Here is a 24,032-nt window from a genome sequence, read left to right on the forward strand (position 1 = left end):
GGTTCTTGAAGCTTCCAGCCTTGCCCCATAAACTATGACTCCTGCCTTCCTTCCCACCCTGAGGGACGCCTCAGGACTCCCTCTTTGGAAGTCGCTAACCCCAGCCCCTGGGGCTGCTTCCTCAGCTCCCAGCTCGCCACAGCCTTTTCCTTTGTGACCAGAACTGCTCAAATTATTCTTCCCAAACTTCTCAGGCTTCCTTCCCTGTCATCCCACCCACCACTTCAATCCCCTGCTTTTTCTCCGTCTTCTCCCCAGACTTGTGAAATAATTTGGGTTATTTTTTCCCCTTAATATGAAAGTAATACGTGCTCATTATAGAGCATTTAGAAAATACAAATGAGCCAAAAAAGAAAATGAACGTAATTCATCATCTCACTTTGTAACTATTAAAAACGTGTGCCTTTTCAGACCATAACATATTCTTCTGCAGCCTCATTTTTCATCATTGTATTTCATACCTCAGGCTGAATATACTATAATTTATTTGATCCATCCCCTATGGTAGGCATGGGTTTTATTTAGATGGCTTTTTTTGCAGAGGAAATAGGTAATTTTCTACTTATAATTTCAGATGGTGACATTACGACTGAAAACAAGGGGTTCACTTCATCTCAGGAACTTTCTGAAAGAGGATCCCATGGGGCGACCTCAAGAAGACTCTCCAGGGAAGCTCTTTGGGTGCCAGCACTGGGAGACACCTCTGGGTGTCCCGGTACCTTAGAGCAGCATCTGGGGAACCTCTCAGAAGAGAGGCCAAGCAGCGCCCCTTCCCAAGAGAAGAGTTTCAAGCTAGAGAGAAGAGAGAGAAGCTGTTATGGTGACAAGAGCAACCAAACCTGCAGGCCAGGTGAGCCCTTTGTCCCAAATCAGAGAAGGTGGACAGACAAAAGACCCCCTTAGAAGTAGGTCAGTTTCTGACCATGCCCAACTCTTACTCAGCACCAGAGAGTCCGCACGGGAGAGAAAACTTTGGCGTGCAGAGAGAGAATATGGCCGACCTTCGGCAGAACCCTCACCTCACTCAGACACTCCACCCAGGAGAAAACCCCTCAAGGGCAGAGCTTGTGGAAGGGCCTTTGCCAGAGCTCTGCCATCATTAAACACCAAAGTTTCAGCCCAGGGAGAGAAGCCCTGTGAGCCCCTAGATCATGGGGAGGCCTGCGGAGAATCCACACCCAGGAGTGACCCTGCGTGTTGATAAACATGTGGAGGCTCCATGTGTGGCCCCTGAAACAACCTGTTTGAAGGCTGCAGGCAAAATACTGGCCCCCCATGACTTTGACTCAGCCTCCTCATTTCACCAGAGGTTCAGAAATTAAGAGGCAGCATAAAGCATTTAACAGATCCCTCAGAAAGAACACACTGAGTGTCCCTGAAGGCCAGGCCTGTGGAGAAGTGCTTCAGTGAGAACCCTGTGTAGTGGGAGAGCAAGAGGGCTGGTGGCAACTTCCACCTCAGAAGGAATAGGCAGTTACCACCGTGGGCATCTCAAGGGCTTTTTTCCTGGGATTGGGTTGCCAGAAAAGCCCCAGAGAACCATTCGTGCCCAGCATGATGCTGAGGTGCAGCTCTTTCTGAGATTGCTGGGCGACTTAGCACCAAACTATCGAACTATTGAAATCGGTTCACTGCCGCCTGCCCGTCAGCTCCCACGTGACTCTAAGCGACCCAAGCCAACTCCCTGTGTGGCTGCCTTACTTTGGATGCACCTGGCCCCCCACTTGTGGATCTGCCTGCACCAGAAGCTTTCCTGGTTCCTGCGCTTCACTAGCAGAGAATTCGTGCCCTGGGAAACCCACTGAATGGCAGCACTGACGTGGCATGTGGCAATTGAATGATTCTTTGCTAACAGGGTCCAACGTGGGTCAGGCACAGAAGTCCAACCCAAGCTTCTGAGAGGCGGCAGGTGTCCTGAGGAAGGCCCCGACAGGACTCAGAAGAGCCAGCATCGAGTACCAGCTCACAGGTAAATGGGCGCACACTGTCCCTTAGCCTCAGTTTAGACGTCTCTGAATAGGAATCTCTGAATGTGTACAGTGTGTGTGTGTGTGTGTGTGCATGCATGCATGGGTGTGGCACTTCTACAGAGCACATTCTGATAGCTGAATTAATCTTCCCAGGAATTCTGAGGAAAAGGTATTCTATATATGACACATCATAGGCTCAAAGAGGTTCATAAACATTTCCAGAGTCATTAAAGTAAAAGTCTGCCCTGAGTTCATATGAAGATGCTCCTCAAGAGCAAATGAAGTAAATGTGGAATTATTCCAGAAACTCTAAACTATCACAGATGTTAGGAATTGTTTACACTACCTCTCTTGCAGATGAATGGAGTACAATATTTCAAAGCAGTGCTTCTCCAACTTCACGGTGCCTAGGAAGCCCCTGGGGCTCTTGTGAAAATGCAGACTCGGGCTTGGTAGCTCTGGGGTAGAGCCTGAGATTCTGCATTTCTAGCAAGCTCCAGCTGATGCTGATCTGCTACTCAGCCAACCACACGGAGCTGCAGATTAGTGCTGTCCCGTAGAAATATAGCATGAGCCGCATGCGTAATTATAAATTTTCTAATACCCACATTGCAAAAGTTAAAAGGAGCAGATTAAATGCATTTTAATAATTTAAATTTCATTTAATCCACCATATCTAAAATGTTTTCTTTCCAGTATGTAATCAGAATTAAATTTTATGGAGATATTTTACATTCTTCTTCTTCTTTTTGTTTTTTTAACTAAGTCTTCAAAATCAGATGTGTGTTGTACATTTCCAGCACATCTCAATTTGGACCGACCACATTTCAGGTGCTCAGTAGCCATACGGGCCAGTAGCTGCTCTATAAGTCAACACAATTCTAGATCTTCCTGTGAGGGAATGAATTATCTGAGAGAAGGGAGTCCCAAAGCTCTCTAAGAAGGCAATATGTTCCAGTAAAAATCATCAAATGAAAACTTATGCATACTGTACAATTAAACTGTAACATAAACCATAAAAGAGAAAGAAAACAGCCTGGTAATTCTGGGTTTAACTTTTTGAGGAACTGCCAAACTCTTTTCCACAGCAGCTGCACCATTTTGCATTCCCACCAGCAATGTGTAGGACTCCAGTTTCTCCACATCCTCGCCAGTGCTTGCTGTTTTCCATGCATGGCTGTTATAAACAGCTGGGTTGGTGCTTCCCAGGTTTGGAAGGAAACAGAGAGCTGGACTGGGCAGCAGCTCATCACCAAGCCACTCTGCTCTCGTGTCAACCATGTGGCCTCTGCCTTAGTCCTACCTGGGAGCAGTTTTCTATCATTTCTGTTATTTTTCTTTTTTTTAAACACATAATGCTCTTTTCTTATTTTTTATTCAAAAGTTATGCCCATGTCCATAGAAAAAAAATTTAAATACATATAAACAAAAGGAAAAAACTTTAGTCACTGCACTGGTTTGTATATATTATCTCCCCCAGAAAAAGCCATGTTCTTTGATGCAGTCTTGTGGGGGCAGATGTATTAGTGTTGATTACGTTGGAACCTTTGGATTAGGTTGTTTCCATGGAGATGTGACCCACGCAACTATAGGTGATAACTGATTAAATAATTTCCATGGAGGCATGGCCCTGCCCATTCAGCTTGGGCCTTGATTAGCTTACTAGAGCACCATATAAGAAGAGCTCAGACACAAGGTTCCTGCTGCAACCTACAGAGACATTTTGAAGACTGCCGTTGAAAGCAGAGATTTGCTGATGCTTTGGAGTACTAGCCCAGAGTTTGCCCCGAGAAGATGACACAGAGACATTTTGGAGAATGCCATTCTAAAGTGGAACCTGGTAGTAAGCAGATGCCAGCCACGTGCCTTCCCTTTCACCAGTGAAGGTACCCTACTGTTGATGTGTTACCTTGGACACTTTAGGGCCTTAAGACTGTAACTCTGTAACCAAATAAACCCCTTTATAAAAGCCAATCCATTTCTGGTGTTTTGCAAAACAGCAGCATTAGCAAAGTGGAACAGTCACCTATTCCAGGTATTACGGGTAACATTTGAGTGTCTTTCCAGCATTTTTTTCCTAAGTGTATGTGTGTATGAATATATGTATATTTTTCCCCTAAAGATTCATATTTTTCTTTAAAAAAAAAAAAAAAAGGTGGGTCCTAAGCTGACTGAACCCCACCTGGTTTTTAGAATGAGACTCAGGAGAAGGTCCTTTCTGCCTATATTTAAGGCTCTTCACTTAGCAATACCGAAAAAGGCCACCAGAGAGAGATGTTTCTTTAAGAATGTCCATCCCAAAATCGATCTGACAGCAGCAGCCCTGGTGCACCTGTCTTTTGTGCACAAAGCATTTTTTTCTCCTCAAGTCCAGGAACTAGCAACTCCCATGAAGTCACCCCCAGATACCCGCCGGCTTCAGTGCTCACTCTGCTCCCCGGGCCTCGCCACGAGGAAGTAAAGTCAGAGCTCACCAGCTGGCCCTTTCACCACGTCCCCCAGGGCTCACAGCTCTTCTCATCCTTGTGGTCTTGGGTGTCCCAGGGAGGGGAGAAGCTGCACAGCTGCTCGAGTCAGTCTCCCCACAACTTAAAACTCTGATTCCCCATGGTCTTGGGAGCAAGTCCGAATTCCTCATGTGACCTGTACGGGCCTGGGTGGCCTGGTCCCATCTTTCCTGCCTCCTTCCTTGCCGCCCTCCGCCTCACATACTCTTTTTTTCTGGCAGAGCTGGCCTTTTCCCGGCTCCGTCCACACTGCTCCCTCACTGTTCTCTGTGGAAGGCTTTTACCCAATATTTCAGCAGGTGCAGGCCCCCCAGGTCTGGGTTTTGTCACTCTCTTCAGTGCTTCTATGGCACCCTGTATGCCCCCAATCGAAACATGTACCACACTTTATAGTCAGCCTTCCCTTTCTAGAATGTCAGTTCGCAGGTGGGGCCTGTGTCAGGTGTGTTCACTGTCACATCCCCACCTAAGCATGGCGCCTGGCTTGTTCTGGTTTGCTAATGCTGCTGTTTTGCAAAATAACAGAAATGGATTGGCTTTTATAAAGGGAGTTTATTTGATTACAAAGTTACAGTCTTAAGGCCATAGAGTGTCCAAGGTAAGGCATCAACAATAGGGTACCTTCACTGGAGGAGGGCCGATGGCGTCCGAAAAACCCCTGTTAGCTGGAAAGGCATGTGGCTGGTGTCTGTTTGCTCCCAGGTTGTGTTTCAAAATGGTGTTCTCCAAAATGTCTGTGTCAGCTTCCAACGGCCGTCTTCAAAGTGCCTGTCTCAGCTGCAGCAGCTCCTTCTGTCTGTGAACACTTTATAGGACTCCAGTGATTCAGTTAAGACCCACCCTGAATGGGTGGGTTAACACCTCCATGGAAATTATCCAGTCAAAGGTCTCACCCATAGTTGATTGAATCACATCTCCATGGGAGCATCCAATCAGAAGTTCACACCCTAATCAAAAAGATTAATTAATCTGCCCCCACATGATTGCATCAAAGAACATGGCCTTTTCTGGGAAACATAATATATCCCAACTGGCATAGGGCTTAATGGAGATTTATTAAAAAGATGATTGAATGAGTAAATGGAAGGAATGAATGAATATCTTTCCCTGTTCCCTGAGGTAGCGTCTTCAAAAGCAATTCCATTTCTCTCCTTCCATCATCCTTCCCCTCCCGGTTCACCAGGGGCCTCTGATGGTCTCCCAAGAATCTGGAAACATACCCCAGGAGTCCTGTTGGTAGAGGACCAGTCCCCTCCCCTATGCTGGGAAGACAGTGGGGTTTGGAGGAGGACAGGCCTCGCGTCAATTCCTGGCTGTGCATCGACCTTTTTCTCTTTAATTTCCAAGTGGAGATACTGGAGACGGAGCTGACAGGGTTGCTGTCATATGTTAGTCAGAAGTGAGGCCAGGGAGTCAAGGGGGGCTCTCTCCCTTCCCCACCCAGTGCGCTCTCCCAAACCCTCCTCTGAAACCTTGGGGCACAGACACCCGTGTGGTCTTACAGGGGCTGCTATTTCCTGGTCCCCCACTCTTCCCCCGAGGTTGCCAGGCCACTTGTGCTGATGCTCCCCCTTCCCTCTCCTGTCCCCAGCATGGAGGAGGTGTTCAGCGTGAGGACTGCAGCAGCCACCACACCTTCCCAAACCTGTAACGGGAGTCATCAGCTTGTCGGTGGGCAGGGGGTCTCCTGGAAGGGAAAACCGAGGCAGCCACTTGCGCATGGGAAACCGGGAACTACACCAGATAACAAGTCGAGCATGTGCCAAGCCCACGGGTTCCCTATGAAGGCAGCGGTGCCAGCACACTGTCACGAGATTAAGACAAGGAACAGAAAAAGTGACACTAGACTATTCCAAGGAATGAAGACAAAGTGGGAGGAAAGAAGGACAAAAAGTCATAGCCCCCTGGAAAAGCAAACTGCCAAGAGCTACCGGGCCAGAATTCTTCTTTCCTGCACAGCATTAGGTACCCTGTGTGTGGACCCCAAAGGGTTATGTGGGCACGACTGTGTCACCTGAGCAAACACCCTCCAGAAGGGTGTCTGCATTCCTTAGGGCTGTAGCCTTACTCTTCCTTATTGAAAGATGCAGGTTCCAACAAAATCTCTTTCTAAAGTCACCCCTTTCCTCACGTTTGCCTCTCACATGAACATTTCCTGTCGCGTGCACTCTGAGGCCCCCCTCACGGTCCTCTTAGTGCCCCACTCCATCAGCTCCAGGGCTCCATTAGGCCCGAGCACCCTGGTGACACTAAGAGCTGATTTCTCAAATGATCTCCACCCCCTGATTCATTATGCTCGACAGATTTAGCTGCACCGTGGCTCCTCTGATGCTGGTGAGGTTGCTTTCTCGGAAACATCATTTCCTTCCTCGAGGCTGTCAGTTTTCTCCTGTGTGACACTCCTAAAGGTTGAGCTCTGATGGGGGGTCCTGCTTTTTCTTGACTGTAGCCCTCTGCTGTCAACTCTCACATCAAATGCCTGCTCCCCTCCATCCGAGGGTCTTCCTACACCTGCCCCATTCACAGGGAATAGCTCTAGGATGAATTAAGAGAGGAATCACAATTTTCTCTTATTCACAGTATTCAAAGATTTCCCCCAGTGCATGAATTCTTTGATACTCTGTCAAAATGCTGTCTGAATGTTTGGCCACGTGTATCATGCCGGTGGAGCAAGGTTTGGGCTTGGAGTCTGTGGTTTCCCTGAAGCAATAAAGTCTCCTCCCATCCCTGGCCTCCAAGAGCATCCATCTTCCCAGGATGCCCCCTTTCCCACCCATGGGTTCACACAAGGCTGAGCTTGTGTTTGACATGTCCTCGGCCCCAGCCTCACCCTATGATGAAACCGTAGGACAAGGGACTGCTGCAAGCTCCCATTTCTGAGAAACAGCTCTTGCACGAACCCTCAGACCTCTGGCTCTGGCTGTTTCCTCTTACGATTAGAGCATACACAAAGGAGAGAGCCCCAGATGAACCCCTTATTTCACAAGGGGAGTAGTGAGCAAACTACATTCTGGGCACTGTCATGTTGCAGTACCCCCCTGGAGTGCAGGCCCCCGACCATCACCACCACCACACTCTGAAATCTGTCCGTCCTTGAAGACTGGCCCACAGCCCACCTCTTCCCTGAAGTCTTACTGGAGCTATGTTGGTCCACAATTAGACTCCACTTCTGAACTTCTGGGTGAATTCACTGCCGGTAAAACCCATTTAGCATCCACTTACAGCTCTGGTCTCTCATTATTTTTTAATGTTCCTTTTCCTTCTCAAACAGATTGAAAGCTCTTTGAGGCTGAACCACATCTGGTCCTCTGTATTCTCCACGGCACCTAGGAACACTCCAAGACTTGGAAAAGGTTGGCGGATTGGCTGCTGGAAAATGGTGGTGGACACTGCAGTCTAAGCAATGGATTTGTGGTTCAAGGCAGTCATGGATGGAGACGTGTGCGGCCCTGCCTGAAGACGTATCCTGCCTCTCTGGGGTGGTTGTTGGTCATTCTCTTCCACCAAAGTCACACAGGGCGGGAGGCGAGCTCATCATCAACCCCCTTCCCGCCGAACCCCCTCACCAGGCAGGCAGCCAGGTTAGCCCCCGTGATCCAGAAGGTGGCAGACACTTCCTCTGTGTCACCTCCGCTCTGTCCAAGAAGCGTAGCTGGTTGCCGTGCATTGCACCAGGCCCTGGGAGTGACCCTGGGCCGGGAGGAGGGAGAAGAGGAACAAGAAACCAGTACTGTTGCCGAGTTTTCCATTCAGAGGACCCTGGTTAAGTGTGACTGGCTCAGAGACCACGCTTGATGTGGCCTTGGAGCTCTTGGAGGGCGAGGCCTATGTCTTAGGCGTGTCTGTACTCACAGTGTCAAGCTGAGCTTCTGGCACATAGCAGGTGTTCACTCGGTCACTGCTGTGCGAGGGAGTGCCCCTCCAGGTGCCAGGCGGCCAAGCAGTTCACGGAGGTAAGAGGAGAACAGTGTCAGTGAATGTTCAAATGTATCACATCTCTGCCTTCCCCAGCCCCAGATGAGCCTGTTGCCCCATTAGATATATGCCTGATTTCTGGGTCCCAGGAACAAAGTGCAGAAAAGTCTTCTTTTATTGGTGGCAAAATCTCCATCTCCCTCGAGAAAAAGGGGACACAGTCTGTGTGTGACTCCAGAGTTTTGTACAGCCTTGGAGCTCTCTTCTCTTTAAAAGTTGGCAAGTTAAAACTGTTCTTGGTCGCAGCAGTAAGAACTGGTCCTAGTGTTGGTACTGCCAACCTAAGAACTGCACTTCCTCGGAGCCCAGGTCTTCTGAACAGCTAAACTTTAACTTGGTGAGGATGTGGTCAGATCATTGAGTGTTCAGTTGCTAGCTGCCTCCTTGTCTACTTGCCAGAGGCTTACCTGCTCACCTGGTTGTCTCCAGGACACAGGAGAGAGCTGGTCACCCAGCTTACATGCTCCAGTCTTGGAATTTTGTAGCTGAAATGGCATTTATGTGAGTCTCCAGAATGCCCTCTCAAAGTGCTCTTCTAATGATTATCCCAGGACCAAATGGGATAAGAAATTACGGAAATAGGTAGATGAGGTTGAAAAGGATGATCGTGTGAAGGCTATTGGAGAACCTAGGGCTGGAGGGATAGGGAACTCTCCATGGGCCTGCTTAGGGATCTGGGGTAGGCCGCTCCTAAGGGAGGGAGTGTGACTGTGGACTGATAGGCTTCCAGGAAATAGCCCAAGAAACAAGGTCTAAAAGGAAAGCTGTAAAATGTTTTATGGTATGTAAAGGCAACCCCCCTCCACTGTCCACTCCCCACTATGGGGGACATGAAGAGAGTTCCCCCTCCAGGACTGCCATGCCAGCCTCTTTTGATACCTCTGACCCTCATTCATCTAGTGGGTTTGAGACTCTGGTAGTAGTAGTAATCAACACATAGTGAGTGCTGACTCTGCCAAGTGCTTCACATACTGCAGCTAATTCAATCCTCCCAGCAACCCACTGAAATAGATATGTTTCTCTCCTCATGTTACAAACGAAGAAAATAAGACACTAAGAGGTTAAATAACTTGCCCAAAGCCATGCAACTAATAAGTAGACTAGAAACAAGGATTGCAATCCAAGTCTGCCCATTACCCATGCTTTGAAAAAAGTTGTTTTTCCATGGCAGGGTTTTTCATTTCATTTGCTAGAATAGCCGACCCACTTTTTGTCTGTGTTATATCTAGGCCGGCTCGCAAGAGTCCTGCCTCATAAACCCTTCTTTGGCCTGCCAGAGCTGCAAAATGGTTTCTAAGAGACCAAATCTAGTAGGTAACGAACGCTTCCAGTCCCCTATTAAAGCCACGTTCATGAGAGACACTAAGCTTTCTGTTACCAGTCACTGGAATTTCTGCTGTAGAGTTTTGTGCAGTTTCTTGAGTCCTGGTGGATATCAGGACCTGTGATGATACTCTCAACCCTTTCAGTTACTCAAACAAAACAAACAGGAAATCATTTCTTTCTGCTCCACAATGTGTGGGGCCCCAACTGGAGCAGCTGGGATGGCTGAAGGTGGCCAGGCTGGTTCAGCTTGGGCCTTGTGTCAGGAGCCTCGGTTCTCTCTGTCAGCTGGATTTCTCAGTTTGTCTCCATGTGGCAGCCCCTGGGGATTTCATGTCCAAATGGCTTTTTCACTCAGGTGCTGGTCCTTCCATATTCTTTTTTGTCCCTCTTCTCAGTGGAGTAGCCACACCTTCTTACATGGTTGCTCAGGGTTCCAAGAACGCATGACCCCCTGCTCTTCTCCATTCCACTATACATATCCCACCCCTCAGCTCCCTTCTGGGGTCGGGGGCGGGGACTGCCTCATTCAGTCCCTGATGCCCAGGGGACTGTGTCATTTCACATGGCCCTGCCCCTGGCCCTCCCCATGCCCACACACAGACAGTTCATTGGGTCAGGATCCGATACAGGCCTGTCAGTGGCTTTTGAATCAGTTGGCTCAAAAACATAAGGAACACCAGTCAGATTCCCCCTTTTGGCAATCTGAACAAAGAAATCAGACAGCGTAGGATGTGTGCTGTAAGAGGTCGTGAGGGTGGGTAGGGCCCGCTAGATAGACCAAAGTGCGAGTCAGAATTACACTGAAGAAGGAAGTTGGAGTTTGAAGGAAAATAAAACCCAAACCGGGACATGGAGAAAATCCACTCATACTGGAGCAAAAATAAGTCTGTTTTTGGCAAGGAAATAAAGGAAGGAATGATCAGAGTAGAGCTGGGACTCCATGAGAGACAGAGAGAGGAGCCAGCCATAGAGCTGCTCGGTCCTGCTTTGCCCATGTGTGTCATGGCAGCAAGCTTGTTAATCATTCCCTGTGCAGTCAGTTGCCTTAGAAGTGGCAACTTCGAAGTGATTCAGTTCTGCCAATAAAACTTAAGGGGAAATTGGCTGGGGACTTTGGGGAAGAATTTTGCTATTTGATTGAGAGATAGTGAGTTTGCCTGTCCCTTCTTCTTGCTTTGAATATGGATATTTGAGGATATGATAGTTGGAGCTGAAGGAGCCACCTTGAGGCCATGAGGCAGTGTGAAGGAAAATAGCCAACATGCTGAGGATGGCAGAGCAGACAGAGGAAAAAAGAGCCTGGGTCCTTGATGATATTGTTGAGCCACTGCACCTATCCTGGAACCACCTTCTTCCAGCCTAGGTAATATAAAAGTTAAATGCCTTTATTTGCTAAGCAGATTTCTGTTACTTGCAGCCTAAAGCATTCCTAACCAGTATGGCAGTCCTCTTAACCTCTCTGTCATCAACTCCTTGAAGCCCTGTGGCTCTTGCTATAGCTCCAAATGGAATATCAGCCCATGTTTAGATATTGGAAATGTTGCTTATGTGGTAGGAAATTAAAAGCCAGAATTTGTCACAGTACTTAGTCCCAGCTGCTGAGCCTACAGGGCACAGACAAAGAAAGAAATCAGAAAATTCCAGAGGTATGAGCATGAATTTTCAAAAATATGGGACTCTATGAATTTTAGGAAGAACAGGTTTGATGAGGTTTTAATCTCTAAGCTGTGGCACCTAAGCAAGAACCAGGAAAGCAGGGAAGGCTCGAGGAAGGAGGGATGAATTCTGGAAAAGGAAGCCAGTGTCCATGGCAGGATTTTATGAGCTCCATGTACTAGCTGGAAGAAGTTAAAGGCAGCTGGAGTGAAACTGGTGAAAAACTAAACCCTTGGGTTACTCTGCAACCAACCTTACTGACCTTTTAGATTCTTTTAGGAATATGGAGCCTGGAATTGTGGCCCTCTATTTCCACTCTCTGTATATAGACACTCCCCATTTTCTTCCTTATCTCTTCTCCACCTCTCCCTTTGTTGCTCTTTTTCCTTATTTTTTCTAAGCAAAGCCAGAAGCCAGAAATACACAAGGCTTGAATCCCTTCTAACCCCAGTGGAGGCAAAGGCATGTCTTGTAAGACTGAGAATGCCGGTCCAGGGATGACAAAGTAGCTTGGCGGGGTGGGTGATCAGATAATGAGGACTGGAGAAAACTGTCTTCTGGCCCAGCTTTCTTGAAGCAATTTAACACAAGAACATATGCCTCATCCCTCCCTTATGAAATGAGAAGCTGAACTCAAGAACTCCAGCCCTTCCTCTTTAAATTCTATTATTTTCATGTAAAACAAAGAGGAAATGAGTTCATTGCATTGGCATCCTCCTAATGTGTCCTACAAACACAGATTATCCCATTACATTCAGCCCTTAAGAGTCACCCAACCATTTCCCAACTCAGATCATCTACAGCAGTGTAGGAACACAGCCCAAAGGAGTTTATCAGATTTAGGGGACCCACCGTGGATGTGTTGCAGTGATACTAGAAGTTGCCATCTCCAGATTCTACTGAGCCTAGCCCCTTTCAATGCACTCTTTATGCACCCTGCCCCCAAAAGGCCCAAAACGGAGCAACTAAGGTGTTTGCCTATTTTGTTACTTCATTTATTCAACAGAAATATACTGAATACCTAATGGAATGAGAATTTAAGCTTATGAAAGGAGTGATAATGTAAGGAAGATAAGGCATTAGATACCAAAAGGAAAAATCCTATGAGATAATCAGAGAAGGGAATGCAAGCTTTGGTTGGAGTGGAAGAATCAAAAAAATTCAAACCCCTACTTTGATGTGAGTAGCGCTTTAGTGTGATACTTAATAAACCCTGAATCCCCCTGAAAGTTTCCCTGTATTTCACTAGGGATTCTCTGAAATCCAAAAAGGAGAAGTAAAGGCTTTCCCCCCCTCTTCATAATCAAGGTTTTTCTCCAGTATGAATTAGCCTGATTGCTGACTAAAAGCTCTCCCACAGGCTATACAAGAGTTCTTTCCTGTGAATTCTCCTATGATGAGAAAGGGCTGAGCTATCCCCAAATGATTTGCTGCATTGATTATTTGCATAGCCTCCTCTCCAAGCTGAATGATCTGATGTTCAATAGCTTCCCCTAATAGTTTTCCATATTCATTACATATGACCAGCTTAAGTCTCAGATGAATCAGCTGCGATTATCTAAGGATGCAACTTTGATTGAAGTTTCTTCCTCATCCATTTTACTCATAGGGTTCTCTCTGCTAATTAGCTCTGAGCTGCATCTAAAAGCATTCTTTTATCCATTACAGGCATATGGTTTTTCTCCAGTTTGAATTCTCTGACGTTGAATGAGCGTTACTTTCCTGAAAACCCTCACACATTCGTTGCATTTGTAGAGTTTCTGTTGCCTGTGAAGTAGCTGATGCTGTGTGGTGTTGGGATGCTGACAGAGGCCTCCCACACCCACAGGGATTCTCTCCAAGATAAATGCTATATATTTGATTATACATTTAGGAGCCCCAAGGAAATTTGCCCACAGTCTTAACAGTCAAAGATGATGTCTCCAATATGAATAACGTAATATTGAATACATTTGGAATTCTTTCCTAAGATTTGGCATATAGATCTTATCTTTGGTTTTTCTCACTTCTGAAAAATGTTGGTATGTAGATAGAATTGCAGATTTTTCCCATTTTCATCACACTCATGTGGAAGGGTACCTAAAGCTTCTAGAGGAGGTCTCCATTTTCTCAGAGCTCTCCAAACTCAGGGACCTGGTCAGCATCCTCCCCCCAATGTGGACCTTCTTATTATGTCCAACTCTGAGTCTCTTGCAAAAAGTTCCTGCTTTGGGGTCAGCTGTTTTCCTTGGTCCCAGTTTCACAATATGAAATGACAGAAAATGTAAATATCAACCATTCTCTTGAGGACAAGAAAATTTCTTAGACTGGGAATGAAAGATTTTGGAAGAAGGTTTAAGGACAAGAGTTCTTTGGGACAAATATATAAAATGATGGGTACAGCATATTTCTGGTTGTTTACATTCTCTTTTTTCTGAATGAACCCAATTTGGCTTACAGTGGCAGTGTACCCCTGAAAAATACCTTCTCTGGTGACTGGGAAGGGAGCATGTGGGGAGTTGCAAAGAGGCTATCGATAGTTGATCCAAATGCTGCTCATTTGGGTGTGTGTTTGCTTGGTGAAAATCAATCAAGTTATATACTTAGGCTTTGTGCACTTTACAATGAGAAGTTGTTTAAAAAAAAAAAAAAACCACTATATCCCCATACTCCTATGCAGCCATGTGACACAGACACAGTTCTGGCAATGAGATGTAAGCAGAATCTGCTGGATGGGCTTCCAAGAAATTTGTCAAAGAAAGCAGACTCTGGAGCATAAAACTTTGGTCTTTTACCATACCCATTCCCCCTTCTTCTTGCCTGATTCTTAGGGGTTCAGTCAGCATCCCGTGAGCATGCAGATAAGGACCATGTGCAAGAGATGGTACCATGAAAATATGGAGGGTGCTAATCCCTGATGGCTTGGACTGCTTACCTCTAGTGGGTAAAAAAGGGAATCTCATTTTGATTTGCATTTAATCGTGTGAGGTTAGTCATCTTTTCCTATGTTTATTGGCTACTTACATTTGCTATTTGTCTTTTCCTTTCTTGATTTGCAAAAGTTCTGCTGTATTCATTGAAGACATTAGTCTTTTGTGTGTCAAGTGTATTGTAAGTATCCTTCTAAATCTGACATTTGCCTTTGAGTTGCTTTTTGTTATTTGTTGTTTTGTTTTTTTTTTTGTCCAAACAGAGGTTACTATATTTTTATTTACTCCTTTTGAATTTTGCATAATGTTTATACTCTTCCCATTCCGTAATTGTTAAAATGTTAACCCTTTTTTATAGTGCTTTAAGGATTTTGATTTTTATGTTTAAATCTTGGATCCAATAGGAATTTAATGTAGTTTCAAGAGTGAGCTGAAGAGCCAGCTTCCCCCCACCCATAATCAGCCTATTGTCCCAACCCCATCGAGTGAATAATCTATCTTTTCCCAACTATCGAAATGTCACCTTTATCATGTATTAAATTCCCATTTGGATTTAGTCTTTTTCCTGAATCTCTATTTCATTTGTCTGTCTGCTGTTCCTTCTCCAGTACCAAATTATTTTAATTATTTTACTCTGCAATTTATTTTAATACCCGATAGTGTCAGACACCCTCATTACTCTTCTTTTTCAAAAATACTCAGGCTGAAAACAAGGTAGTTAAGTTGGAGTTCGTGAGAGTCACTTTCTTTCAGAGATTGAAAGATATTTTCAAGAGGTGTTAAATATGGTCAGTTGTCATATGGCCAAGAAATTAGATAAAATCAAAAAGGGTTACATGAGAATAATGTAACATAATCGCAAAATAACATATTAACCATGACGTCAGTGATTACATAAAGGTTCCTTAATATAAACCAGAATATTTTAATAATATCCTTATTTTAAGCAGTCTCCCTTTTTCTCTATAATGTATTCCTGGACCATTTTGTTAAAAAGTCATATTTTCTCTTATTGCTCATGTCCAGAAACTCAGCACCAAACAAATTATAGTTGTAAAAAACTGTCATAAGGCAAAAACATAAAAATTATGATGGTCTTAATAATATAAAAGAATAGCATTTTGTATCTAGTTCTATTAAATGGATATGTATGTACTCAAGATTGATTATTTTACAGGGCTCAATGTACTATAAAGCCTACAGAGAGCAAAAATCATTCTGTTATTCTATCCATTCTAAAAATAGCTCTAGCTATGACCAAAAGTAAGAAAAATATGTGTGTGCTTTAAAATAAGGATATTATTAAAATATTCTGGTATATATATATATAACAATTGTACTTCCCTTCTTGGAATGTAAGAGAGCCTTACGGAAATCATACGTAAGATCCAGGTCTCTTAAAAATAAACTTGCCAGAAAAAACTGAAAGAATTCTCTCTATTTCTTCTGATAAATTTCCCTGAAAGAAACAAAAGCATTCAGAATAGTTCCCTCAATGATATAGCTGAATATGATTTCAGGGTTCTTTTCCTCCCCCTAAAAATGAGTCATGAGTTATGAATATATGAGAGTACTAAGAGAACTAGTTTCTTGAATCATGCCTTTTTAGTCATCTTTTCTTTGCTGCAAAAATGTTCCACTCTGGTGTAATCAACATTAAAATGGAACGTTTGAAAAAAGTATGGACCCAGGAAAAATGAATTCTTCCAAAAAATCAGAATTTGAAAGAGCAGAACAGAGTTATGAGGTAAATGTTAAAAAAGAAATCAAATGGGCTACACATAATGACTTCCAAAGAACACAGGATGGCAAGAGGGGGAAAGAGTAACTTTAAGCGGAGAAACACAACCTGATGACCAAGGTCGGCATCGAGAGTGGTACCGGCATCGATAGTAGGTACCCTTGATGTGATGTGATGAGAATGGCCACTTTATATTTGTGGTCTTCCTCCCCACAGCCCATAACCCCCAGCTAACTGTGAGGAAAACATCAGATAAATCCCTGTTGAGGGGCATTTTACAAAATACCTGATTACTCAAAACTGTCAAGGTCATCAAAACCAAAGTCTGAGAAACTGTCACAGCCCAGAGGAGCCCAAGGAAACATGACAGCTAAATGTAATGTGGTGTCCTGGATGGGATCCTGGAACAGAAAAAGGAAATCTGGGTAAGTATGGGCTTTAGTTAATAATATATCAATATTGGTTCATTAATTGTGACAAAAGTGCCATACTTATGTAAGATATTAATGATAGGAGAAACTGGATTCAGGGAATTCTCTGTATTATCTTTGAAACTTTTCTGTAAATCTAAAGCTATTCTAAAATTTTAAAAGTTATTTAAAAATAACCCAAAAATTATAAAAGTATTAGAAGAAGTCAATGACAGTTCCAGACAAGATGACCTAGACATATTTTTCTCTATTCCTCCTACTAAGTAGAGCTAAAAACTCTGGACATAATGTATAATACAAATAATAGAAGATTCTGATGAAAGGTGGAAGGAAAAAGAAGACTAGGGATCTCCAGACTCAAGGAATGGCACAGCACTGAGTTCCCTGGATTTTCCTTTTGCCTTCTGTATATCTTGGACAGGGCAGTGGAAGAGCCTGCAACCAGAAAGGCCACTGGGCACAACAAATATAAAAATCCCAAAGAAAAGCCTTCTCTCTCTAGCCAAAGGACCAGGAAAGGGGCATCCTAGACCCTAGCAGCGCAGAAACTTTTTTGACAATGCCTGCCCTACATCAGCCAAACACCACGGGGAGGAAAAAAACAACAACCATGCCCCATCCTACCCCCCACCATCAGTGGAGACAGAATGGGAGCCTGGACTCCCATCCCCACCTGGGAGTTACAGGTGCAATCCCCCTTCCCACAGTGTCACCAGAGGTCAAGTGGGGAGTGTGGTCTTTAACCCCACCAGTGTGGTATCAGCAGAAAATTTAAACAAGATCCAGAATCTCAAAATACCCAAAATGCCCAGGGTACAATAGCAAATCACTCGTTAATATCAAGAATCAGAAAAATCTCAACTTGAGTGAGAAAAGATGACACTGATGCTGAGGTTGTCTCACAAGAGTTTTAAAGCAGCCCTCATAAAAATCCTTCAATGAGCAATTATAAGCACACTTGAAACAAATAGGGAGAAAATGGTCTGAGAAAACAAATAGAAGCCATAAAGAAAAATCAAATGGAAATTTTAGAACTGAAAAATGCAATAACCAAAATTTAAAACTCACTGGTTGGTCTCAATAACAGAATGGAGATGACAGAAGAAAAGAATTAGTGATCTTGAAGACTGAACAACAGAAAGAACCCAAACTGAACAACAGAGAGAAAAGTCACTGAAAAAAAAATAATAATACAGAGCCTCAGAGACCTGTGGGGCAATGGCAAAAGAGCTAACATCTGTGTCACTGGAGTCCCAAAAGGAGAAAGGTGTGGGGCTGAAAAAATATTTGAAGAAATAATGGCTGAAATTTCCCCAATGTTGGCCAAAGGCATCAACTTACAAATTCAGTAAGTCTCAAGGGAAATAAAAAATATATTCAACTGAATGAAAATACAACATATAAAAATTTGTGGGCCACAGCCAAAGCAACCTGAGAGGGAGATTTATGGCCTTAAATGCTTACATTAGAAAAGAAGGCCTCAAATAATGTAAGCACTCACCTCAAAGTGCTCTTCTTTTTTAGATAAAGAAGAGCAAAAATAAAACTGCTAACAAACAGCTTGAAGGAAATAAGAGCCAAAGTCAATGAAATGAAAAAACATAAACATAATAGAGAGAAACAATGAAACAAACAAAACTTGGGTTCTTTGAAAAGATTGATAACATTGATAAACCCCTAGCAAGTCTGACAAAGAAGAAAGAAAACACGAATTACCAATACCAAAAATAAAACCTGAGCTACCACTGCAAACTCTGCGGACATATAAGAATCCTATAAACAGCTTTACCCATATCAACACAGATGAGATGGACCAATGCCTTGAAAACCACAAACTGCCAAAACTCACCCAATATGAAACAGATAATTTCAAAAGCCCAGTAACAAAGAAATTGGGTTCATAATTTAAAATTTAAAAAACTTTCTCAGAGGTCCCACAAATTTGGTGATTCACTTGAAGAACCCACAGGATTCAACATAGTTACACTTACAGCTAAGATTTGTTGCAGCAAAGGAGACATTGCAAGGACAGCAGGAAAAAAGATACCCAGAGGCAAAGCCTGCAGAGATCAAATGCACATTTTCTTGTCCTCCCTCTGCAGGATCACACAAATACATCTCCAGCTGCAAACTGCAGGAACACGTGCAAGATGACCTTGCCCAGGAAATCCCGCTGGGATCTTGGAGTCCAGAATTCTTAGAGCTGGTCACACATACCTGCCATATGACCAACCATGGTCTCAAACCAGGGGTTTACTTCAAACATGGTGACAGTCTGGTCCATCTTGGCACATGCTTTGGGCATATAGGATAACATCTTAGCCAGTAGCTAGGTGAATATTCCAGGAGTTTAGTTCTCAGAGTTTGACCAAGGGTCATTACTGTGGCTGCAAAGATAAGTGAGAAATGAGTGAAACAGACCTGCTGTGTTAGCTCTTTCCTCACACTCTCAAAAAAGAAACCTGCAGGCCCAGAGTGTTTCATTGGAGAAGGCTACCCACATTTAAAGAAAAATTAACACCTCTTATATACAGTCTCCAGAAAATAGAAGAGGGAGCACTTCCTAACTCATATTGTGAGGCCAGTATCACCCTGACACAAACTTTCAGGAAAATGAACTGGCAGTAGATTCTAAAGGCTTAAACCTATCTGATGCAGTAATTCCACTTCTATGGATTTATCCTGAATAAATAGAGGTGACCCAATGGTTTAGCACAAAGACATTCATAAGCAAACATCCAACAGGAGACTGGCAAATAGTCATATATCCATACAACGGATAGCCAAGTAGCCATTTCAAATGACATGGAAAGGGGGTTATGTAGGGAGATTCTAGGAGACGCTGGCTTGGCCTCATGGCTGAGGCCCTCTTCTTTCCTTCTCAATCTAAAGCCCATCAGCGGGTAATCGGATAAACAAATTGTAGTACATCTACACAATGGATCACTGCTCAGCAGTAAAAAAAGAATGAATTACCCATCTCTGCAGCCACAACTTGGAGGAATCTCACAACATTATGCTGGGCAAAATAAACCAGATATAAAAGAATCCAGATTGTACACTTCTATTTATATGAATTTCTAGAAATTTTAGGAGAGGGAAAGCTCATTTATAGTGACAGTAAGGAGATCAGTGGTTGCCGGGGTGGCGTGGGGTGGAGTGGAGAGGATTGAGAAGAGGTTCAAGGGGAAATTTTGGGGTGATGGAAATGTTTGACCTCTTGATCATGGTCATGGTTACGAAAGTGTATGTTAAAACTCATCAAAATATACTCTTTAACAAATGTGCATTTCAGGTATCCATTTTGATGCATTTTGACAAATGTATACACCCATACATAAATTTACACACCCACATATAAACTTCTTTTCCTTATTGACTCTACTTTTATTTATACTAGCTTTATTTCTTTATAATTCATATCATACAATTTGTTTATACATTTAAAGTTTTAGCATGCTTACAGAGTTATGCAACTACCATCACAATCAATTTTAGAATATTTTCTTCACCCCAGAAAGGAAGCCTGTACCCATTAGTAGTCACTCCCCGTTTCTCCCAAAACCTCACACCTCAGTGTCAGGCAACAACTAATCTACTTACTGTCTCTGTGGATTTGCATATTCTGGACATTTCACATAAATGGAATCATATGATATGTGACCTTTTGAGTCTGGTTTCTTTCATTTAGCGTAATGCTTTCAAGGTTCAACCATATTCTAATATGTATCTGTACTTCATTTTTTTTATTGCCAAATAATATTCCATTTTATTTTCCATGCATCCATTGATATTTGTGTTTCCACTTTGGGGCTATTATGAATAATGCTGCTATGAATATTCTTGTATAAATTTTTGCATGGACATATGTTTCCATTTCTCTTGGGTATCTATTTAGGAGCAGAATTGCTGGGTCATATAGTAACTCTATGTTTAACCTTCTGAAGAACCATCAGACTATTTACCAAAGTCACTGAATCATTTTACAGATTATTTCTTTTGAGGTACTTTCTTATCAGGTTTCAGGTCAAAAAAATGCTTGTAAAATCTCCCTAACGGTTAGATTCCTTCTAGGATTGACTAACTGAAAAACTATTAGCATGTGTTTCACTCAAAGATGGTATTTCTATAAAAATCAAATCATGAAATGGATAAACATAAAGCATAATTATTAACTTCCCCTAATACTATACATAAAATTCATTTAGGTTTAGAACTAGATGTAGAGAACCATAAAACCTTATAAAAGTGGGCTATTTTTTAAATATTTTTTATCACATTTTTTATCTATGATTTTAAAGACAGAAACTTAATTTGTTTCTTAACTTGAGTCATATTTCCTAGGTTTTGTAGAGTTCCTTGATGCTTGGAGTAGAAATCTCCCTACAATATTTTTTTTCCCCATGTTTTAGTTTGCTAAGCTGCTCAGAGCAGATACCATGAAATGGATTGGCTTTAACAATGGGAATTTACTAGCTTACAGGCTTACAGTTTTGAGGCCGTGAAAATATCCAAATCAAGGCATCGTCAAAGCGATGCTTTCTTCTTAAAGACCAGCTGCCAGCGATCCCACTCCTCTGCCACGTGACAAGGCACATGGTGGCATCTGCTGGTCTCTCCTTCTCTTCCAAGTTACATTGCTTTCAGCTTCTTGCTGCCATGGCTCTCTCTCTGTCTCTCTGTCTGAATTTCATTCTCTTACAATGGACACTAGTAAGACGATTAAGATCCTCTCTGAATGAGGTGGGTCACATCTTAACTGAAGTAGCCTCACCAAAAGTCCTACTTACAATGGGTCCACACCCATAGGAATGGATGACCTTTCAGAACATACTTATCTCGGGTACATACAGCTTAAAACCATCATACTTCACCTGCTGGACCCCACTAAGACATGTTCTTTCCACATGCAAATACCTTCATTCCATCACAATATCCCAAAGCCTTAGTCATTTTAGTAAGAATACTCCATTGGTTACAGGTACGGTCTGTCCTGGGGCACAGGTCCCCTCCATCTCTGGACCCTTTTCACATACATGGATGGGTCCACTCTCTTGGCTCCAGAAGATGTCTTTGGTCCAGACCTCAGCTTCCATGGTTCTTCCTTTGAAGTCATTTTCCCCTCAATCTATCCCTTTTCTGTCCATTTTAGTTATTTTCTTACGGACAGTTTTGAGGCTGTGTAAATGTCCAAATCAAGGCATCATCAAGGTGAAGCTTTCTTCTTGAAGACCAGCTGCCAGCAGTGCTTGGCTCCTCTGCCACACAGCAAGACACCTGGTGGCATCTGCTGGTCTCTCCCTTGTCTTCCACGTTTCTTTGCTTTCAGCTTTTTGCGTCCGTAGCTTTCTCTGTCACCCACATATAAATTTAAATAGATGTTGAGCTATACAAATTCTATGTCAATAAATTGATAAAGAAGACTAATAAGAGCCTGGCAGCTGTCCTTACCCCCTATTCGCCACACAGCAGTCAGACTGGTGCTTTGAAAACATGGCAGATCATGCCTCTTCTGTGCTAAAACTGTCCCATGGCACCCATCTCACTTAGAGCAAACACCAGTCTCACAGCCCCTACAAAGCCCCACCTGCTCTGCAATACCCATGCCCCCCCCCCTTACTCTCGGAGCTCACTTACCACTCTCCCACCCCCTCCACTGCAGCTACCCCGGCCCCCTCCCTGTGTCTGAAATTCCTAGGCATGTTCCACTCAAAGCTTTTTTTTTAATTGAGGTAAAATTTACATAGTATAAAACTGATCATAACCATTTTAAAGTGATCAGTTCAGTGGCAATGTTCCAGAACATTTTCCTTACCCCAAAAGGAAATCCCTGACCCATCAAGCGATCAGTCCCTATTCCCTCCTCCTCACAACCTCTGGCAACCACTAATCTGCTTCCTGTCTCTGTGGATTAACCCCTTCAGGTCATTTCCTATAAATGGAATCATATAATATGTGACCTTTTGTGTCTGGCTTCTTGTACTTAGCCTAATGTTTTCAAGGTTCATCCACATTTCAGCAGGTAAGACTGAATAATATTCCACTGTATGGATAGACCACATTTTGTTCATCCATTCATCAGTTGATGGACACTTGGGTTGTTTCCACCTTTAGCTATTGTGAATAATGCTGCTGTGAACATTCATGTACAAGTATTTGAATGCCTGCTTTTTTTGGGGGCGGGGGGGTGGGGAGCATATACCTAGGAGTGGAAATTGCTGGGTCTTTCTTGTACCTTAAACTTTCTTCTGTGTTTTCCATCTTTTGTCTCTGTGTACTGCATTCTGGATGATTTCTTCTGCCAGTTCACTAATTTTTCTCTGCTGCCAAATATATCCATTTAAGGCTTTTCTTTTCTTTCTCCTTCTCTGACCATGAAGTATAACAAACACAAAGAAAAGCACGTAAAACATCAATGTACAACTTAATGAGTTGTGTGACACAAGCTTCTGTGTAACCATCACCTGTCAGAGGCTGAACATTGCCCCCATCACAGAGACCTCCTGCACCCTCTTCCTGATCACCACCCCCTCCTCCCTAGAAGCAATCACCATCCTGACTCTTCTTATACTCATTTATTGGCTTCTTTATACTTTTGTAATACATTCTTAACCACTTCCAGAGATATCCCTGAGGCCTACAGTTCAGTTTTGCCTAGTTTTGAACTCTCTATGAATGGCAGCACTATCATCTAGCCATCATCTATTTATATATCTCTCTATATATCCTTTGGTATCTTGCTTCTTTTGCTCAACACTGTGATGTGAGCTAATCCATGTTGTTGCTAGATCTGTAGCTTACTTATTTGTATGGCTGATTGATATTACACAGTATGTAATGATTTTATCCATTCTGTTATAGACATTTGGGTTGTTTCTCCTTTGGGGTTATTAGACACAATGCAGCTATGAGAACATATGTCCCCTACTACGCACATGTATGCATTATTCTTAAGATACGTATTTAGGACTAGAACTGCCAGGTAGAAGTGTGTAGCTTCAACCTGACTAGATAATGCCAAACTGTTTTCCCCAGTGGTTGCAGTAGTTTATACTCCTGCCTGCAATGTGTTCCCCTGGTTCCATATCCTCACCTGCACTTGGTATTTTCAGACTTTACATTTTTGCCAATTTGGAGAGAAGCGACATCCTCAATAATGAGTTTTCCAGTCCATGAACATAATATGTAGCTCTCCATTTATTTAGCTCTTCTTTGATGTCTGTCATTTAGACTGTCACAGTTTTCTACCTACAGGTCTTACTCGTCTTTTGCCAGATTTATTCCTACCCACTTAAATTTCTTATTCCATAGTAAATAGCTCCCATTTTTAAAGTTCATTTTGTTTACTGCTGCATATAGGAAGTTCTTTGTCTTTAACTGAAGTGTTATTTCCATTCACATTAATGTAATAGGTATAAATGGCTTTTAAATATCCTATCTTATGCTTTTTATTTGTCCTCCTCTTGTTTCTATTTCTCTTTCTTACTTAATTTTAGGTTGGTTACATTGCATTTCCC

General features: G+C 43.2%; 1 protein-coding gene across 3 annotated transcripts in view; it reads left to right on the forward strand.

Annotated features, from left to right (window-relative positions):
- Nucleotides 1-24,032, forward strand: part of IFT22 (intraflagellar transport 22) — a 45,019-nt gene that overhangs the window by 11,199 nt on the left and 9,788 nt on the right. Inside the window, exons 7-9 of one of the 3 annotated variants that reach the window (XR_005213570.1) lie at nt 575-850; nt 1,856-1,969; nt 7,749-8,430. The gene's annotated coding sequence lies outside the window, so the exon portion shown is untranslated. Of the gene's footprint in view, nt 1-574; nt 1,970-7,748; nt 14,079-24,032 lie in introns of those variants that run through there. The other 2 variants (XR_005213568.1, XR_005213569.1) reach the window with 2 other exon arrangements.

The sequence above is a fragment of the Choloepus didactylus genome, chromosome 21, assembly GCF_015220235.1.
Source record: "Choloepus didactylus isolate mChoDid1 chromosome 21, mChoDid1.pri, whole genome shotgun sequence".
Classification (NCBI taxonomy): Eukaryota; Metazoa; Chordata; class Mammalia; order Pilosa; family Megalonychidae; genus Choloepus; species Choloepus didactylus.